Source organism: Acinonyx jubatus, chromosome C1 (assembly GCF_027475565.1).
Source record: "Acinonyx jubatus isolate Ajub_Pintada_27869175 chromosome C1, VMU_Ajub_asm_v1.0, whole genome shotgun sequence".
NCBI lineage: Eukaryota > Metazoa > Chordata > Mammalia > Carnivora > Felidae > Acinonyx > Acinonyx jubatus.
The window spans coordinates 96875417-96893558 of NC_069381.1; the positions used below are offsets into that span (position 1 = coordinate 96875417).

The 18142-nt window shown below is 46.4% G+C and overlaps 1 long non-coding RNA gene and 1 other non-coding gene across 3 annotated transcripts in view; both read left to right on the plus strand.

The window, feature by feature from the left end:
• The first annotated feature begins 5430 nt into the window (after nucleotides 1-5430).
• LOC113599175 (uncharacterized) overlaps nucleotides 5431-18142 on the plus strand; it is a 44644-nt gene continuing 31932 nt past the window's right edge. Inside the window, exons 1-2 of one of the 2 annotated variants that reach the window (XR_003419887.2) lie at nucleotides 5431-8844; nucleotides 12711-12875. This is a non-coding gene — a long non-coding RNA (uncharacterized LOC113599175). The remainder of the gene's footprint in view (nucleotides 8845-12710; nucleotides 12876-18142) is intronic. The other variant, XR_003419888.2, reaches the window with a different exon arrangement.
• Nucleotides 17208-17314, plus strand: LOC113599736 (U6 spliceosomal RNA). Its single transcript, XR_003420636.1, has one exon. It is a non-coding gene; the product is annotated as a U6 spliceosomal RNA (small nuclear RNA).

The window sequence follows — 18142 nt, forward strand, 5'->3', positions numbered from 1 at the left end:
AGAATTAGTTACAAACCCCTTTTCAGATGCCACTATTGTAGAATTTATTTCACTGCGTTGTAGTTAATTCATAGTTTCAATACTGAGTTCCCTCCCAGCACCTAGCACAGTGCTAAATATGTATTTGTTGAATGATTGAAAAAAAAAGGATAAAATATTAAAAAAAAATGCAGTGTACCATTGTAAAGGGTGTTTTGATTTTTACGGGTAATATATTGTGAAAAAGTAAACAGAGTCCCAAGGGCCTGGCCAGGGTAATCAAAATTCCTGCATTTGGAAATCAAAAGAAGTTTCCACGTCTGTTTTTCATCCCTTCTTTCATGTAAAGTTTGGGGATATGAGTTGGGACATCTATTGGGTTATCCTGAGTTTCCAAGATGTAAGATGGAACTAAATGACCTCAGGGTTTCCATCAGAGAAGTAAGTGGTGGCGAGAGAGAGCATTCCTCAGGGATGCTGGAGGTCAGGAGAAAGTCCCACTTTCACTTCTGCCATGTGATGGAAGCTCTTTCACAATCCACCTTATGGTTCTGGTGGTGTGAGGTGTGTGTGGATGTGTGTGTGGCAATACTTGGAGATGCTTTAAAACCTTAGACATGAGATGACCCAGACGTGATTCACCAATCATTGTCATTGCATCTTCCCCTACAGCTTTATGAGTAAGTGGCAAGATATCTGGGCCTCAGTGCTTTTTTCCTACCAAACCCTGCCTTGACAATGCAAACAGGATGCTTCAGAGGAGAATCTGCCCCATATCCAATTGGATAAAGATTTCTCATACATTTGGGAAAGCTCACTCAGAAAATTTTCAGCCCCTATTGCAGATGAATCCCCAGAATTTCATTTCATGGAATGTCCACTATTTCAAAACATCTCCCACAGGGAATCCTACCAATGGATAGAAAGTCTCCAGGAGGTTTACAGATAAGGGCTAAAACTTTTTCCTTTTTTTTTTTTTTATTTTTTAAGCTAAATTTCCAAAAACGAAACCACATGATTCCTAGACCTGGTTTAGGTTTGCGTGTTTTCGGGCTCCTAGAATGTTGGAGCTGGAAGGGATTTGAGGGAACATCTGGTTCAGCCCCCCTCCACTCTACAAATGGTGTCAGAGGTGAATAGCTTTTTAAGGTCACATAGCTTGTCGGGCTGGAGCTGGGACAAGGACTCAGGTCTCTAAACCCTCAGCCTAGGGATCTTTCCTCCCTATCAGTTTAACTACAGGCAGGTACCTGTATGAGATGCGTGGGGATGTTGTAAATAATAGATATAGGACTTGAAACATTTTGAGTCTGGACAGTTTCAATGCTCTCCTGAGGCCTGAACCAGATCTCAGAGGCAGGCCTCCCTGCGAGGGGCATGCACTGTCAGCCCTCTTCTTGGACCTGCTCTTAGAGGAGCCAAGGACGTTGATGATGGATCAATATTTAACTCAGATTATGGGGACAAGTTAATTCAGTGAATGTATCTGGTATCTGCTGTGTCCTCCCATTACGATCGGGAATCTGTAGCCCATCTTCAGCCTTCACCTCCTCAGGCAGTGCCTCCTGTCCTCCTCTTTTTCTATCCAGGTCAGTCCCAGGCCTACCCAGGGCCCCTTTGCTTTGCTTCTATGGGACTCTTCTACCGAGTCCAGGAGAACCCTTGTATTGTTGAGGACAAGCTCCTCCCTCACCTTTTCTTAAAGCCTTCTTTCTGCCTCCTTATCACAGCAGAAAGTGGCCTTTTCCCCGGATACTGTTCCCGCAAATTTCTCCAACAGAGACCTTCCTCCTCCCACTAGAAATGGCTCATAGAGAGAGGAGAGTGAAGTGAGTGTGCTCTTTCATTTTCCTCCAAATTATGCGCATTAGTCATCCTCTGGTCCTTGCTATCTATTATGTAAAAAATCATTACTGAATCACCAAAGCTTCCTCAAGGAATCTAGCTCTTCCCAATCCTTTCTTCTCTCTTTAAACCTTCTACAATATTTCTACTTCTTCAGTCTTTGTAGATGGCTCCGTGTCCTTCCTTCAGAGATGACTGAGACTTTTCTTCCTTCCCATCTCAAAATTTCTGTGTGTCTTTCCCCATAGCTTTGTTCTTCCTTGCTTTTTCGGAGGAATAAGTCAAGACTTGAAGGCTAGCTTTCTCATGGATTCTTGCTGTGTCTGCTCTAGGACCTCAAGACCCCCATCTCTGAATTGCATCTCCTGGTGTTTTGTTTTTGTTTTTGTTTTTGTTTTTTTCCCACTGGATGTAGCCTTTCCTTCCCCATTTGTATCAGAATCATTCCCAGTATTTCACAGGTGCGATTTCTTGGGTCCTTTTCCAAAGAGTGCTGTCCAGTTAGTGCTGTATCCCCAGTGCCTAAATAAAAATTTTTGGGTCTGGTGCCCAGAATCTGCATTTTGACAGATGCCAAGGTAATTCTTAAGGACAACAAATTTTGAAACTAGAGTCATGTGCAAGCATCCCTTATCAAAGATACCCATCCTGAGGTACCTGGGTGGCTCAGTTAGTTAAGTGTCATACTCTTGATTTCAGCGCAGGTCATGATCTCATGGTTTGTGGGATTGAGCCCCGTATCGGGCTCTGTGCTAACAGCGTGGAGTCTGCTTGGGATTCTTTTTCTCCTCTCTCTCTGTCTCTTCCCCACTCACATGCATGTGCGAATGCTCTCTCTCTCTCTCTCTCTCTCTCTCAAAATAAATAAATAAAAATTAAAAAAAAAAACCTATACCCATTCTGTATTAGATCCGTATTGCTGTGTAGGAAAATTATCCTAAATTTAGTGGCTTACAGCAACATTGCTTATCTCACAGTTTTCTGTAGGTTAGGACTCAGGATGTGGCTTAGCTGAGCCTTGTGCTTTGGGGGTCTCTCAGAGGCTGCAGAGTGTTGGCTGGGGCTGCTGTCCACATCAAGACTCAGTCATGGAAGGATCTGCTTCAAGAGCATTTGTGTCATTGTTAACAACACTCAGTTCCTCAAGGACTGTTGGCCTCAGGGCCTTAGTTCCTTGCTGGCTATTGGCTGGAGGTCATTCTCAGATTCTTGCCATGCGGGTCTCTCCACGGGTGGCTTGTAACATGGCAGCTTGCTTTGTCAGAGTAAGCAAACTGAGAAAAGCCAGGGGAAGACAGAGTGCAAGTAAAACAAAATCATAGGCTTCTGTATCTTAATCTCAGACAAGACAACCCCTCACTTTTCCTGCATTCTGTTTGTTAGAAGTGAATCACTGGTCCAGCCCATATACACAGGGATGGGATTAAACAGGGGTGAGTATCAGTAGGAGGGATTTGGGGGAGCCTTTTAGAAGCTGACTACCATATACCCCAACCCTAAATCCTTTTCCTTAAATCTGCTGCTACCCATTTAGGATGGCAATCTATTTTTCTCTTTATATTTACCACTCAGCTTCTCAAGGGAGGGGTCTAAATTGGTGGACCCATTTTCCGGCCACATACTCACTCCTTAACATATTCCATGGTGGCTTCCATTCTTGCCACTCTACACAGCTGTTCTCTTGAAGGTTCTAAGAGAACTCCTGAGAGCCAAGTCCTTTTCTTCTCCTCCTCTGTCAGAGCCTCTCTTCAGCATGTGATTGCTCCTTTTTTCTTAAGATTCCCTCTTTTTTGGCTTCCATGATACTCTACTTTCCTGGGTTCTCAAGCTTTTCTGCGTGTTTCTTCTCTGTTTATTCCTCTACTGCCCCCGCCCCTAATTCTGATCAATTACTACAGTGGGCTAGACATGGTATCTTATATTGGATAGGACCTATTATTTGAGAGAGACTGAAGAAGTTTTGGGGCCAGCTCATGATTCATGTAGGCACAGAGAAACGACCAATTCATTAAGCCTGTTTGGAGAGACAACATAAGAAAAACTGCAGTTGTTTTAAAAATGCATGCTCTCACCTGTCACAGTCATGAGGACCCTAAGGAGACATAGTGACTGAATGCAGTGTGGTCCCAGCTAGGACCCTGAAATAGAAAAAAGACATTTGGTTAAAAATGAAGGAAACCCGAATAAAGTATGCACTTTTGTTAACACTAATTGATCAGTATTGCTTCATTAGTTGTGATACATGTGCCACACTACTGTAAGATGTTGAAGTGAGGTACTTGGGTGTCGGATATATGCGAACTCTGTGCTCTCTTCACCATTTTTCTGTAAATCTTAAAAGTATTGTAAAATACAGCATTTATTTAAAAAAATTTTTTAAACGTTTATTCATTTTTGAGAGACAGAGAGAGACAGAGCATGAGCAGGGAAGGGGCAGAGAGAGGAGGAGACACAGAATCCAAAGCAGGCTCCAGGCTCCCAGCTGTCAGCACAGAGCCCGACACGGGGCTCAAACTCACAAACCACGAGATCCTGACCAGAGCCGAAGTTGGACGCTCAACCGACTGAGCCACTCAGGTGCCCCTACAACATTTATTTTTAAAACCGCACCCCCTCAAGCTCCATTCTTCCCACAGGAAGGTCACACTAGTATTATGTACATTTACCTTCATGTCTCGTGTCTCTACAAGATTTTGCCTCAGCTCACCTTTCTACCTCTTTAGAAGTGAGCCCAGGGCCCTGCACATTCTACATTGTTGTTGAATGAACGAGCAATCAAATGTGTGATTGGGAAAGACCCAAGTGAACTCTTGGACGGGCTGTTCTGTCAGGACGTAATTAACCCAGATGAAGCCCCGGGGAATGGGAACATTTCACTGGCCTTTGTCTTCAGTTCATTCGGTTCGACCAAACCTCCGAAGTGGCATGTCCCTGCTTTCTTCTTCAAATTACAGGTTCTGCTCTGTTTTTATCTCCGTCACATCCTCTTCTCTCCCTTCTTTTTTCTCTCTATTGTTGTTTCTCCTACCGCGGTTCCCTTTCCACTCATTTTGACCCAAGCAATGGTTGTTCTTCCTAGTGAGTTGTGGTCTAGTGGGAAGTTTCTTGAGCGTTAGTGACGAGCTTGGGCTGAAGGAGCACAGAGACGTTCGGTTCTGGATGCGTGCCACCCAGGTAACCACAGATCCTAGATGGGAAAGCTTCGTGCCACTTCCTGTGGAATTTGTCAGAACGGATTTGTTTTGACTGGCACTGAACCATTCGACTTAATTTTCAAATTTCAAAAAAACAATGAATGTAAATTGGAACAATTATTTTGGTTTCTGAACTACCTTCAGGTTTAGTGTTTGCTCATGGACAGGCTGATCAAACAGAGAAAAAAGTCTCCCTTAACGGTCACTCACAGAGCTCCCGGCTCTAATTCATAATAATCATAACAAACCTTTGCATACTTAAAAATATTTGCCTCCTCCCCCTTGCCCTCCCCTTCCCCTCGCCCTCTCCTTCCCTCTCCTCCTTCCCTCCTCCTTTACCTCTAGATATATAGCTTGCTTATTCTTACACTTGGATTTCCCTGGGCCTTGCACAATGTCCTTTTTTTGTTCTTTTTTCATGTTTCAAAAATAACATGCCATCCTCTGTAAAGGAAGCCAGGGCTATTGGCTGGTCCTCAAAAAAGATGGATGGGAGTCAGCTGATTTCTATTGGTTTTAATCAGCCATTCGGAGTTTAAGTCTGGGATGTGACATGAGAATAAATGCAGTTAATGAGACCACAAAGTTTTGGCCTCAGCAGCACAATTTTCTGATCCTCTGACCTGACTGGTTATAGATTACAATTAAAAATGCCTTGTAATTTTACAGTGTTTCGTGCTCTTCACAGAAGTTTATTTTATCTGGTTCTCATACCCTTAAGCCGCCATGGTTCTTTGTAGAGTTATAGTTCTCAGGTTTGCAGACCAGCATGGCACTGGGTGGGGAGCATGTCTGCAGGGTACTTACTGGAAGTTGGGAGAGACTAAGCTTGGGGTGAATTCCCTTGGACTGTGTTTTGGAGTGGTGAAGGCTTAGTAAGCCCAGAAGGGAATTTCTGGTCCTTTGTGGAGGCAGGGACTGTGTCTGTCCTGTTAATACTGTACTCATCCCCAGTGTCTAGAATAGCACATGGCATAAGGTAGGCATCCAGGGAAAGTTGGCTCAGTATCTCCTTCCCTTGGTGGAGATGAGAGAAGGAAGCTAAAATGGACAGAATGGTGATTCACTCCCATCACCTGTGTCCCAAAATAGAGATTTCAATCAACAGTCTCGGGGAGGTTGTGGTTCCCAAATTGTTCCTATTTGTACGGGAGGATGAGCCTAGCTCTCTTTCCACTTCCCTTCTTGTGTCTGACAGGGAGGGTGAGTTGTTAATTAGGTTAGTCACAGTTCAGAACACTGAGCCATATTTACTCATGGGTAGGACTTTGAGGACAATGGGCTGGTGTGTTTAGCAACCCACACAGGTTTGTGGGAGCTCATCTCTTTGGCCTTCTACAGCTGGCCAGAACGTGGTAAGACCCTTCAGCCATAAAATTGGGGCAGTGTGTCAACTTATTAGGGGTTGTCCAATGGAGTTTCAGGCCCAAACCCAGTTAGATGTTTAGGTAGAGGTATGTTGACCATGTATGTGCTATTTTCCCTCGTGCACCTATCTCTCTTAGGAACACACAGGAAGGAGGGCTGGCTGAGCCAAAGCAGGTCTCGAGAACCGCTGGACCCGTTGTCAGGACCGTAATAAGAGCCCCTACGTCACCCAGATCCACGTGTAGACGATCTTACTGTCCATTCTCCCTATTCCTTTTTTTCTTTTTTTTTTTTTAACCTCCACCTCCAGGCTTGTCTACAATAGCTCTTGGAAAAAGGAGCATCGCATTAGTTTCCTGTGATTGCTGTTAACAAATTATCACAAAGTTGGTGGATTAACAACAGAAATGTATTCTCTCACAGTTCTGGAAGCTAAAAGTCTAACACCAAGTCAGCAGGGCGTACTTCTCCTGAGGCTCTCTCCTTGCCTGTTCCAGCTTCTGGTGGCTGCTTCATTTCTTGGCTTGTCTCTGCCTTACTCCAACCTCTTCCTCCGTCTTCTCCTAGCTTTTTCTGCTTCTGTGTGTGTCAGGTCTCCCCCCGCCTCCCTTTTATAAGGACACATATGATGGTCCTTGGCACTCACCCAGGTAATCCAGGATGGCATCTCCATCTCAAGGTCCTTAACTTGCTTACATCTGCAAAGACACCTTTTCCAATCAAGGTAACATTCAAGGTTACAGAGATGCAGACCTGGTATCTCTGGGGCCACCACTCATCCCACTATTAAGCAGTCTCCAAAATCTTGCTTTTACTTCTTTTTCCTCCTCCTTTCTCCCTTTAAAAAAGAGACTGGTGTGTCCACAACTGAATTTCTTTGGGCAGGTTAGGTGCCCAGGTCTTGTTCTTGGGTACGGTGCTGAAAAGGACAAACAGCGCCTTATTTCTTCTAGTGATTGTGACATATTCTGAATTGGAATAAAAAACACAGGACTTCCAGGCTGGTTTTACGTGACACCAACATCTGGATGAAAAGCTAAAACAAATGAAACAAACAAACAAAAAACCCAGCCAGTTAACCAGTTGCTTGTTTCCAAGCATCTAGATGTTGGGTCCTTGTATTGGGGGTGGAGGCAGTCTTGAGAAGAAGAGGAAGGTCACAGGTGGCCTGATGACAGGATGTCAAGGGTCTGGAGTGGAGGGCACACTCTTAGGAGTGGGGGGAGATGAGAGGGAAGGAGGAGGGACTGACTACCGAGTGCAGACCCGCAGAAGTGTGTCCAAAAACTTGGGGTGGAGGCACAATCAGAAGACAGGAGTAGCTGCAAATGCTCGGATCCTGGTCCCTCCAGGCAGCCATATTAAAGATCAAAGGGAAAAAGTCCGTACATTCCAGAAGGAATCAGGCAGCCAAGCGCCAGTATGAAAGCATTCTTGACTGTCATAGCCTCGAGTGCAGCGAGCGGGCTCTGTGCTCTGCCCGAGGAGTAGAGAATGCTCCTTTCGTCTTCACGGGGTCTGAGCTGTGACGGGGATATTTTCAGTACAATCAAAACAAGATGCTTGGGTGCAATGGCTCCTTTTTTGCTTCCCTGGGGATGTTTAGGGTCCTCTGGGAATAGGAGTATGAGGGAACCCTGTCTCTTTGGTTTCTGGCTTCTCAAGAGCAACTTAACCCATTTACATTTAGGCCTACGCTTTTGGGACAATGACCTGGTTGACAGCTCCTTTTCCATTTGGGACTTTCCTGAGAGCTCAGGACTCCAGGATCCTGATTTGAGGGTGCTGCTGAGCTCAGTGCCTGAGCGCAGTGGGCCTGACAAAAAAAAGGATGGCAGGAAAGTTGCTTGAGTCTGAGCTCCTAGGCCTTTAGCCTGGGGTGGTGATGTGCTTTCTTTTCGTCTCAAACCACAGCGGCGACTCCTCCTCCTCCACTGCCTGGCCTGGATTTTGGATTGGCTAATCGACGCGGACCATGTGATTTGGCCATAGCTCAGCTGAGGCCAGACATCCATTTGGGTCCTAGGAGTCAGTGCAGTTGGCGATTAAGGGCCCAGGCTGTGAATTTAGTGATCCTGCCACTTACTAGCTGAGTGGACTCAGACCTCTGCTTCTTTCTCTGTGGGAGTGTGAGGATGCCCACCTTTCAGGCTGTTTGTGAGGATTGCATAAGAGAAATTTGGAAAGCACTAGCTCAGTGAGTGACTTATAGTAAGTGCTCAATAGATGCTAGCTATTTTTTTGTGGCTATTATAAAAGCACTTCTCAGAGAACATCCATTTGCTCTCTTTCCCTCCTCTGGTCTCCCCCCACTTTCCTTTCCTAATAGGAGTCTACATCTGGGAACCAAAAACATGAGAGAGAGAGACAGAAAGAGACAGAGACACAGACAGAGACAGACAGATGATGGATGCTTCCAGAGATCCTCTCAACTTGGCTGGGAGCTTCTTTGTCCATGGTAAGCCAGTTTTGTTATGTTCTAAGGCAATTAACAACTTAAAAAAATATGTAAATTTTAATTAATGCAAAAATTATGAACCACTATTAAGATTCCCAGGGAGGGGCGCCTGGCTGACTCAGTCAGTTAAACATCTGACTTCAGCTTAGGTCACGATCTCGCAGTTCATGAGTTCGAGCCCCGTGTTGGGCTCTGTGCAGACAGCTTGGAGCCTGGAGCCTGCTTCAGATTCTGTGTCTCCCGCTCTCTCTGCCCCTCCCTCACTCATGCTCTGTCTCTGTCTCCCCAAAATAAATAAATGTTGAAAAAAATTTTTTAAAAAGATTCCCAGGTAGAGTTAAATCCAGTTGGTAGGTTACTATGCCTGCGAAATCCTGCCTTTTGTACAAGAAGTCAGGGCAAGAAGTGCAAGTGATGGGTATAATTGTAAACAAGGCCTTTGAAGATCATTTTCAGATCAAGAATCATCACCTATAAGAAGAGTGATAAACAATGGGGCGCCTGGGTGGCTCAGTCGGTTAAGCATCCGACTCTTGGTTTCGGCTCAGGTTATGATCTCACAGTTCGTGAGTTCGAGCTGACAATACGGAGCCTGCTTGGGATTCTCTCTCTCCCTCTCTCTGCTCCTCCCCTGCTCTCTCTCTCTCTCTCTCTCTCAAAATAAATAAACTTAAAAAAATTAAAGAGAAGAATAAATAACATTTCAGACACTATAAATTTCTTTTCTTTTTTCCTCCCTGCGTCTCTCTCTCTCTCTCTGTCTCTCTCTCTCCCCCTCTCCCCCTCTCCCTCTTTCTTTCTTTCTTGCTTGCTTGCTCTTCATGTGTGGCTCATGCCTGCCTGATTTTGGAAATTCTAGTGAAAAATTCTAATGAAAAATTCTAATGCTTGGTCCATAGTAGGTGCTCAATAAAATTAGTTTGAATGAATTTCTTCCTTCCTTGGAAACATTTTTCTAAAATATTATTTTATATACCATGTAAGTTTTAATATTTTTCTAATTAAATTTTCTACTATAAGTGAACTTTTAGCTATTTCCTTCACCACCCTCTGTGTTTATACATTGAAATGGAGAAAGTGCTTTTGGGTAGCACTGGACTTGGGAGCTAGGGACTGGAAGGGACAGGGCAATATGTTTTCCTCTCCCCTCGGCTTCTCCACACATGTTAGCTTTATCCTGCTGTCACTGTGGAGATGCTTTCTAAGCTTTACTGGTCACATCATGGGAAAATTGGTCCCCCCCACCACTCCTGAGTCTTTACATCTTCCTTGCTCAAGCCTTTGGTCCAGACTGAGATTGGCATTTCTGAGCCCCTATTCAGAATTTCACAGAAGAGATTCAGACTGGCCCAGGTTAGGTCAGGGGCTCACCCCTGAACACTTGGCTGTGGCCAGGGCCACATGGCATAGACATAGCTGCCAGAAGTTCGTTCTTCCCACCCTACATGTGGCTGGCAACAAACTACATACAGTGTTAGGAAGACACATTTTGACTGAATTTGGTAGGCGATGAAAGTTTTTGAGCAGTAAGCTACATGTGAGGAAGGTTAATCCGGTAGTAATGTCAGGAATGATCTCAGTGGTGAGAAGAATGATTTACTAGGCATTCTTCTAGCAGAATGGGGGAAGGGAATTGGAAGGCATTGGGGCCTTCAAGAATTCTCTGGTAATAGATTGCAATGGCCATGGAAGAGCTGCTTTTTCTACAATTGTACCCTAGGAGATGATACAGAAGCAGGTTGCAGTAAGGGGAAGAGAGGGGCAGACTAGGGAGGACTTTTTGAGGAAGGGGAGAGAGTTCCTGGTAGGGCTTAGGGTAAGCAATGTGCTCAGCCTTGGGCCTGGACCTCCTTTTCATTGGGGCGCCCACAGAGGGCCTGGAGGAAGCATGTGGCTCCTGGAGACTGACAGAACCTGGCTCGTAAGCAGATCTCATGGCCCCTGACATACTGTGAGGCTTGCCAAGCTTCACCTCTGTTGGAAGGCATTTCTCCTGGGGGAGGGCAGGTAAGCAGTGAGTCACTGACAGGGCAGCCCAGTAACACAGCTTGAATAAAACGTGAGAGAAGCTCTTGACTCATCCTGGCTGCTGTCGTCTGCTGAGTGTGTTGGTATAGACATAAACACACGGATGTACACATGCCCCCATACCCTCTCACACGGGAGGGCAGGTCCACAGGGGGTCAGGAGGTGACTCAGAAGGTAGCAACACAGATAACCTGCTGACTCACAGTTTTACACTCCTCAGCTCCCTCCTCCAACAGGGCCTGGGTTTGAAGGACAGGTGACTCACAGACTGACCCTTTCCTCTCTGGTCTGGTTTTTCTCAGTGCTACCCTTAGTTCTCCTGATCACCCCAACCTCCAGGGCATCCCTGGTGTGGAGGCCAATCCAGCCACGTCAGGTCCTCAGCCCCCTCATTCACTTGCTCACTGGGATTTCTGTTCCCTCAGCCTTTCCATTTCTCATCATTCAGTCAGTCAACAAGTATTTAATCAGAGTCCACGATGTGCCAGCTCCATGCTGGGTGCTGGGGATCCAGCACAAGAAATGACCCCCGCCTCAGGGAGCTATGACCTCCTTAGGGGGGTTGTTCTGACTCACTTTCTGTGGAAGTTGGTCCAGTCAGGAAAGAGATACCTCTTTGAACGCCCCTGTCTCCATAGCTCCATGGAGCTCTTGCTTCTGGGTGGTGACTGCTGGGATCTCTAGTCTGGCCCAAGTGGCTGAATCCTTTCCCATGTACCTACTTCATATTTCCTGCCACCTGAAGAGATTTTGTAGGCAAAAGGCTGGGAATGTGTACAGAACCCCCCCCCCTCCCCACTAGCCCCTAGCCCTGCTCCTAGACACTTGGTCACTGCCCATGGTCTTGCCCTGGGAGCAGCACTTGCTTCATTGACTGAGCCTTAAGGTCTTGCATGTATTTGATAATCACAATGACTCTATGAGAAAGACTATTTGTCATCAGTTCATAGTATCATCATCATTGTCTTTCATCCCAAGAAACTTAGGCTAAGAGAGGTGAAATCCCATTGATCACACAGCTTATAAAGAGACACTCCTGGTCTGCCCAGAACCCATTGCTCTCAATGCTCGCACGTATCGGACAAAGAAAATGAAGGACTGAGGAGATTCCATAACTCCTGGAATGGTAGTAGGCCTGGGACTTGAACCCAGGCCTCCTTTCTGTTTGGTGCTCTTTCTCTGACATCACCTTTCAGCACTCTGACCAAGATTTACAGGAAGCTCTAAAGTCTGTGCAGTAGGGCATGAACTACAATGCGACTTTCATCCGTGCAAGTCTACACAGATGGGCTCCTCCTTCCTCAGACCTCCCCTCCCCCAGTGACGTCTTGCTTTCCACCCCAGGTCCCCTTGGGGCCCATCCTTCCCCACACTTTATTTCTGTTGTCTTCTATTGTAAAGATCCTCGGTGTAAGTTACTTTCCAACAATGGCATTTGAGAGTGGAAAGTTGAACCATAAGTTTGGCTGGAAGAGCAAGCATTCTGTTCATCTGCAGACGTCCTCTTTCTCTCTCTTTTGGCACTCATGACTGTTTTTTTTTTTTTTTTTTCTTTTGTGGAAGAACCTGTGTTTGGCAGCGTAGGCCTGTCAGCATCCTTGTAAACTACAGCTGCTCTTAGTGAAAGGCCTTGCGTAGTGGGTGCTTAGCTTTCTTTCACGGGCTCCGAGGACTCTCCTTCAGGGAAGATCCGCAGTTCCCTTCCATTCTGCCTTGAGGTGGCAGGTGCTGCAGGCAGGCTTCGTTCCTGAACCTACTCTGAGTCCCGACCTGAGCACTTGAATGGCAGTGAGACTTTGGAAAAGATACTTAACAGCTTTGAATCTTGATTTCCTCAGCTGTAAGACGGGCATCTTGAGGAACACGCAAGGAAAGGAGAATGAAGGCATCTCACACGCAAGATGGTCCAGATGCCCCCTGGAAGAGGCATCTTCGTCTTCAACAGATTGAGGACAGTTGGCTGCCATTCACTGCTTGTGAAGGTAAAAAGGCTTAAACTTCAGGTAAACCCCACAGTGATCTCTTTGGTACCCACATATTTATGACATAATCGTTCTCTTGCTAGTCTCTGTGTGTTTTTCTCCAGTGACGTGGTGGGAGACAGTTTGGGGGTGCTGTTACCTGTCTGTGGGGAGAAGTAGGCCAGAATGGGGGGAAGTGTGGCTGGAGGGCCCTGGTCCTTCCCCAGATGCCATTTGCTGGTGGTCCTGAGACTTTGGGCAGGACATTATCTTCAGTTTTTTCCTCTATAAAGTGACAGGAAGCCTGAACCCTTTGTCGGGCTGATGAGCAATGAAACGAGATAGCCTTGGGAGCATTTTGTGCAGTGCCTAGTATGGAGTGAGTGCTGCGGATCAAATTGGCATAATTTTGGAGGGTCCTTGTTTCAAGGGTATTTTTATTTTGTTTATGAGGCAACATCTTCTTGTAGGAACCTCCCCAAAGAAGTGATTCCCCCTCAAGTTATTCCTTGAAGGTCCCCCTGAAATGTTTCCAGTTGGCTGGGCCATGTCTCTGATTTCGGAAATAGAGGCTCTTCTCAGCAAGAGGGTCCCTGTGCGTGAGGACGCTGGCCTATGTAAGGAAGCATTGCTTGTTGTCAGTCCCCTCCACTTTTTCTGGAGCTTGAGGATTCATAATCTTGACCTTGATATGACCTTGCAGCACAGAATTTGGTCCATGGTGTGTTGCTCATTCTGGACCCCACCTGGGATTGGGGGAGAGAATAGGGTTTATTTTCAAAGTGTCCCCGTACCCTTGTACATGCTGTTTCCTCTGCCTGGAACAGTTTTTGTCTTCTCATCTCCTCTGGTAAATGCCTAGCCATCATTTAGGAGGTGTGTGTGTGTGTGTGTGTGTGTGTGTGTGTGTGTGTGTGTGTTTGTAGAAACTTCTCTGGGCCATCCTCAGCGAATTCCATGGCTCTCTTCTCTGCATACCCATAATGCTCCTCTCACACCGCTATGACGCATCTGTTGTGCGCTGTGCATGGAGGCCCTGCCAACTATCCGCTTTCTGTCTCACCTGTACCTGCATTTTATACTCGAGTCTTACTGTGTCCCTATAGTTTTACAAAGTGCGGGGCCTCCTCTCAGTTCTGTGACAGCATTGTGTGCCCCTCCCCTGTGTCCCACCCCCATGTGGTGAGCCCCTGCTCATCATTGGGAGTCTGTTGAACACCCCCTGCTCCGAAAAGATGTCCCTGAGCACCCACGTCTGGGTGGCCCTCCTGTGGGTTTCAAGGACACCTTGTCATGGTCGCTGTCACACACACTGAGCGGTCACTCTTTTCTTTCATCTCTTTGTCCCTGCTGGACGGTGCACATCTCAGGGGAAGGGGCCATATATCTTGTTCCTTATTGTATCTCTGAACCAGCCCAGGCCTGTAGTAGTTGCTCATCGTATTAAACCATCACATCCATTTTCATTGCCAGGAGGGAGCTTGTCTTCATTATCTTCATGTCTGCAGTGGTTAGCACAGGCCTGGCTCATGAGAGTGCCTCATCAAGGCTGGCTTACAGCATCGACTCTGAGGCCCTGTTGCAGTGAGCTCCAAAGCTCCTTCTTCCTGGATAATCAGATTTCTCTTTTAGCATCAGAGCACTAAGAAGCTGGAAGGGGTCCCTGAGGCCCATCTCCTCACAGAAAGTTCCAGCTCCCTCCTCTCTCCCTGGCAGGTGGTCCTGCAATACCTTCCCTCCCTCCTCAGCACTTCCACTCGCCCCCCGCCCAACACCTAGCTGAGTGGTTATTGGCAATTCATGTAATGTTTCTGGGCCTTTCTTCAGGCTTAGACTCACTCTGGTTGTACTTAAGAACATGAATTAGTGTTGTCCAATGTTAGCAAATGTTCGCCCAGATCTGGCTGTTGCAGACCTGTCTCTGTCCCCTTCATCTGATCAATATGTTGAGCACCCAGGTCAATGGGAGTCACTCCGTGAGTTCCTGGCCCATTTATTAAAAATGTGGAACAGTTTAAGTTCTTGCTGCCTTGACTGGAAGTCGTTGAGCACATGTTGTTTCCAGCAGGCTCTGGGGCTAGGAGGTCAAGTTTCAGATGCGATTAATTCAGTGTAAAGGTGAGCCTGCCAGGCCTGGAATAAAGAAGAACTGACAGCTGATTTACGATGTGGCTTTTAAACAAATCACCCCTAAAACCCAACTCGTTTCATTATGGAAGGAGCTCAATTTGTATTAAAGTGTCATCCTTGGCCCCTGTAGTCAGCAGCTGGTGGAAAGAAATGGGATTTCAGCGATTCCAGAAAGTGTCTCCACAATGTTTGGCAAAAGCAATGCTGGTGCTCAGGTCCCTCTTACATTTACTTAATGACAAAACATGCTGTTGGCACCTGGGAGCGTGTGTGACTGAACAAAAATAGCTCTGGGAGGCCCCGTCCATGTCCTTGGGGCTGAGGGTGATCCAGGATGTGCGAAGGCCCCCACGCAAGCTGCCTTTTTGCGCTGGTTGACCTGCTGTGGTTTCTGTCCCCAGAATGGGGAACAGGGATAGCGACAGGTCCAGAGAGGAAGCTGCCCTCTGCTTCTGGGAAGCAATGCCTATCTGGGAGCGTCCATAGGACACTTTCCCTAATTAACGCATTTCAGTTCACTGCGTCCCATGCAGTAAATAGAAAGCCTGCATTAGTGTCCAGGAAATACAGAATGTCACTAAACCTTCCCTTAATTCTGGCACTGACTTCCAGGTATTTCAGTGTTTAATGACACACCATCTTGTTTCTCTTTGCCCTTCCTGTTCCAAAGATGACACGGAACATTTTGACGCCGTTCAGGAGCGCTGGGCTCAGGTGGAGCCCCGAGGGTGGTGGTGTAAAGAGAGGCTCTCGCAATAGCGACTTGCATTTTCATGGCTTTTGGTCTTCCTGTCCCCGTCCCAATAACAATGACTAAGCGGCAGAGAAGGTGGAGTCATTTCTGAATCCCAGACAGGCCGCCCCGGGGGGCTCCTCGTTAGTGGTCAGTCCAGCAGTGGCTGGCGGGCACGGAGAGCGAGCCGTCTGTGTGTACGTAAGAGGGCAAAACTTGGAGCAAGAGGCCCTGAAAAGGGATTGTGATCGTGGAAGGAAACCCCACTGTGATGTGGGTGCCAATTTAGCCGGACAGGGCTGGGTACCAAGCACGTTCACGTCCTGGGTTTCCAGGCTGAGCTCGGCAATCTGTTGGGTCCGAGGCGGATGTGAAATAGAAGATTGCTCCTGGGATGGGCAGCCCTCTCTCTGGGTGCTTGCACACAAAACGTCTGGGAGCATCTGGAACCATGAGCCAGAGATGCCAGCCTCTCTTGGCTGGGCAAGTGGCTTCCCGGACTTTGGAACTGCAGTCCATAAAAGGAGAATTTATGAACAAACAAGGAAACCGATCTCTCTTCTGCAACATTAAAAAATATTCTCAATGTGAAGTCTTTATTGCTGCCTTTTTTTTTCTCGTAACCCAGTCCAATTCAGTGAATATACTATAGTTCCAAATTTCTGTCACCTACCACCTCACCTGCTGAGCCCCTCCAGCAAGGTCTTTGTGTTTCTTATTTTACATGCATCACATAAGGCCCAGTGTTTGGGGGTATTTATACTTAGATCTATGTCCTTGGTATGGCTTCATGGAAAGAATTTGAACTTTGGGGCCAGACAGATCCAAATTTAAATCCAAATCCAACTTTTCAATGGTTGTGTGAGCTTGAAAAATCAACTTAACTTTTCCTAGCCTGGTTTTCCTTGTATGTAAGATAGAGACAGTTCCTATTTCAGGGTGCAGTGGGATTATGTGGGGCAATGCATTATAATTCCAATGTAGGAGGAGGCCTGGGGGAGGGCAGGCTTTATACTCTATGTTGGTAACCATCTCTCCACCAAGCCTGTTTGCAGTTTGCTTAAGGGAACACTGTATTATGTTTATTTCTGTATCTCTCTCAACACTCAACCCATGCTTTGTATATACTGATACTCCAATAAATAGTGAATGAACTAATTTTATTTTGAAGTCAAAGTGGTGTGAGGAAGGGATTCAAGGGCAGTGAAAGGGACATCTGACTGGGCCAGAGCCTCCCTACTCAAAGTGTAGTGCATGGGTCACCAGAGAACTAATAAAAATGCAGAATCTTGGGGTGCCTGGGTGGCTCAGTCGGTTAAACAGCAGGACTCTTGATTTTGGCTCAGGTCATGATCTCACAGTGGATGAGATCAAGCCCAGAGTCGGGCTGTGTTGACGGTGCAGAGCCTGCTTGGGATTGTCTCTCTCCTTCTCTCCCTCTGCCCCTTCCCTGCTCACTCTCTCTCTCTCTCAAAATAAATAAGTAAACATTAAAAAATACAGAATCTCTTGTGCTCGTTTCAGCAGCACATATACTAAAACTGGAATGATACAGAGAAGATTAGCGTGGCCCTTGCACAAAGATGACACACAAATTCGTGAAGCTTCCATATTTTTTCAGTAATAACCAAGTTATGGAAAGAGCCTAAATGTCCATCAACTGATGAATGGATAAAGAAGATGTGGTTTATATATACAATGGAATACTACTTGGCAATGAGAAAGAATGAAATCTTGCCATTTGCAGCAACATGGATGGAACTGGAGGATATTATGCCAAGTGAAAGAAGTCAGTCAGAGAAAGACAGATATCATATGTTTTCACTCATGCGTGGAACTTGAGAAACTTAACAGAAGACCATGGGGGAAGGGAAGGGGGAAAAATAATTACAGAGAGGGAGGGAGGCAAACCATAAGAGACTCTTAAATACAGAGACCAATCTGAGGGTTGGTGGGGGGGGGTGGGGAAGAGGAGAAAATGGGTGATGGGCATTGAGAAGGGCACTTGTTGGGAGGAGCACAGGGTGTTGTATGTAAGCGATGAATCACGGGAATCCACCCCAAAACCGAGAGCACACTGTATACACTGTATGTTAGCCAATTTGACAATAAATTACATTTAAAAAAATACAGAATCTCAGACCACACCCCAGACCTACTGAACCAGAGTCCGAAGGTTAACCAGTTGCCCAGGTGATTCATGTGCACGTTAAAGTGTGAGAAGCTCTGTTGTCAATAAATGAAGGAGTAAGAATTAGGAAGCTAGCAAAATAATTTGCTAGGACCTACTGGTTTTATTTAAAGGGAACATTTGGGGCGCCTGGGTGGCTCAGTCAGTTGAGTGCCTGACTCTTGATTTCGGCTCAGGTCATGATGGCAGGGTTGTGGGATCGAGCCCCATGTCGGGCTCTGTGCTGAGCATGGAGCCTACTTGAGGTTCTCTCTC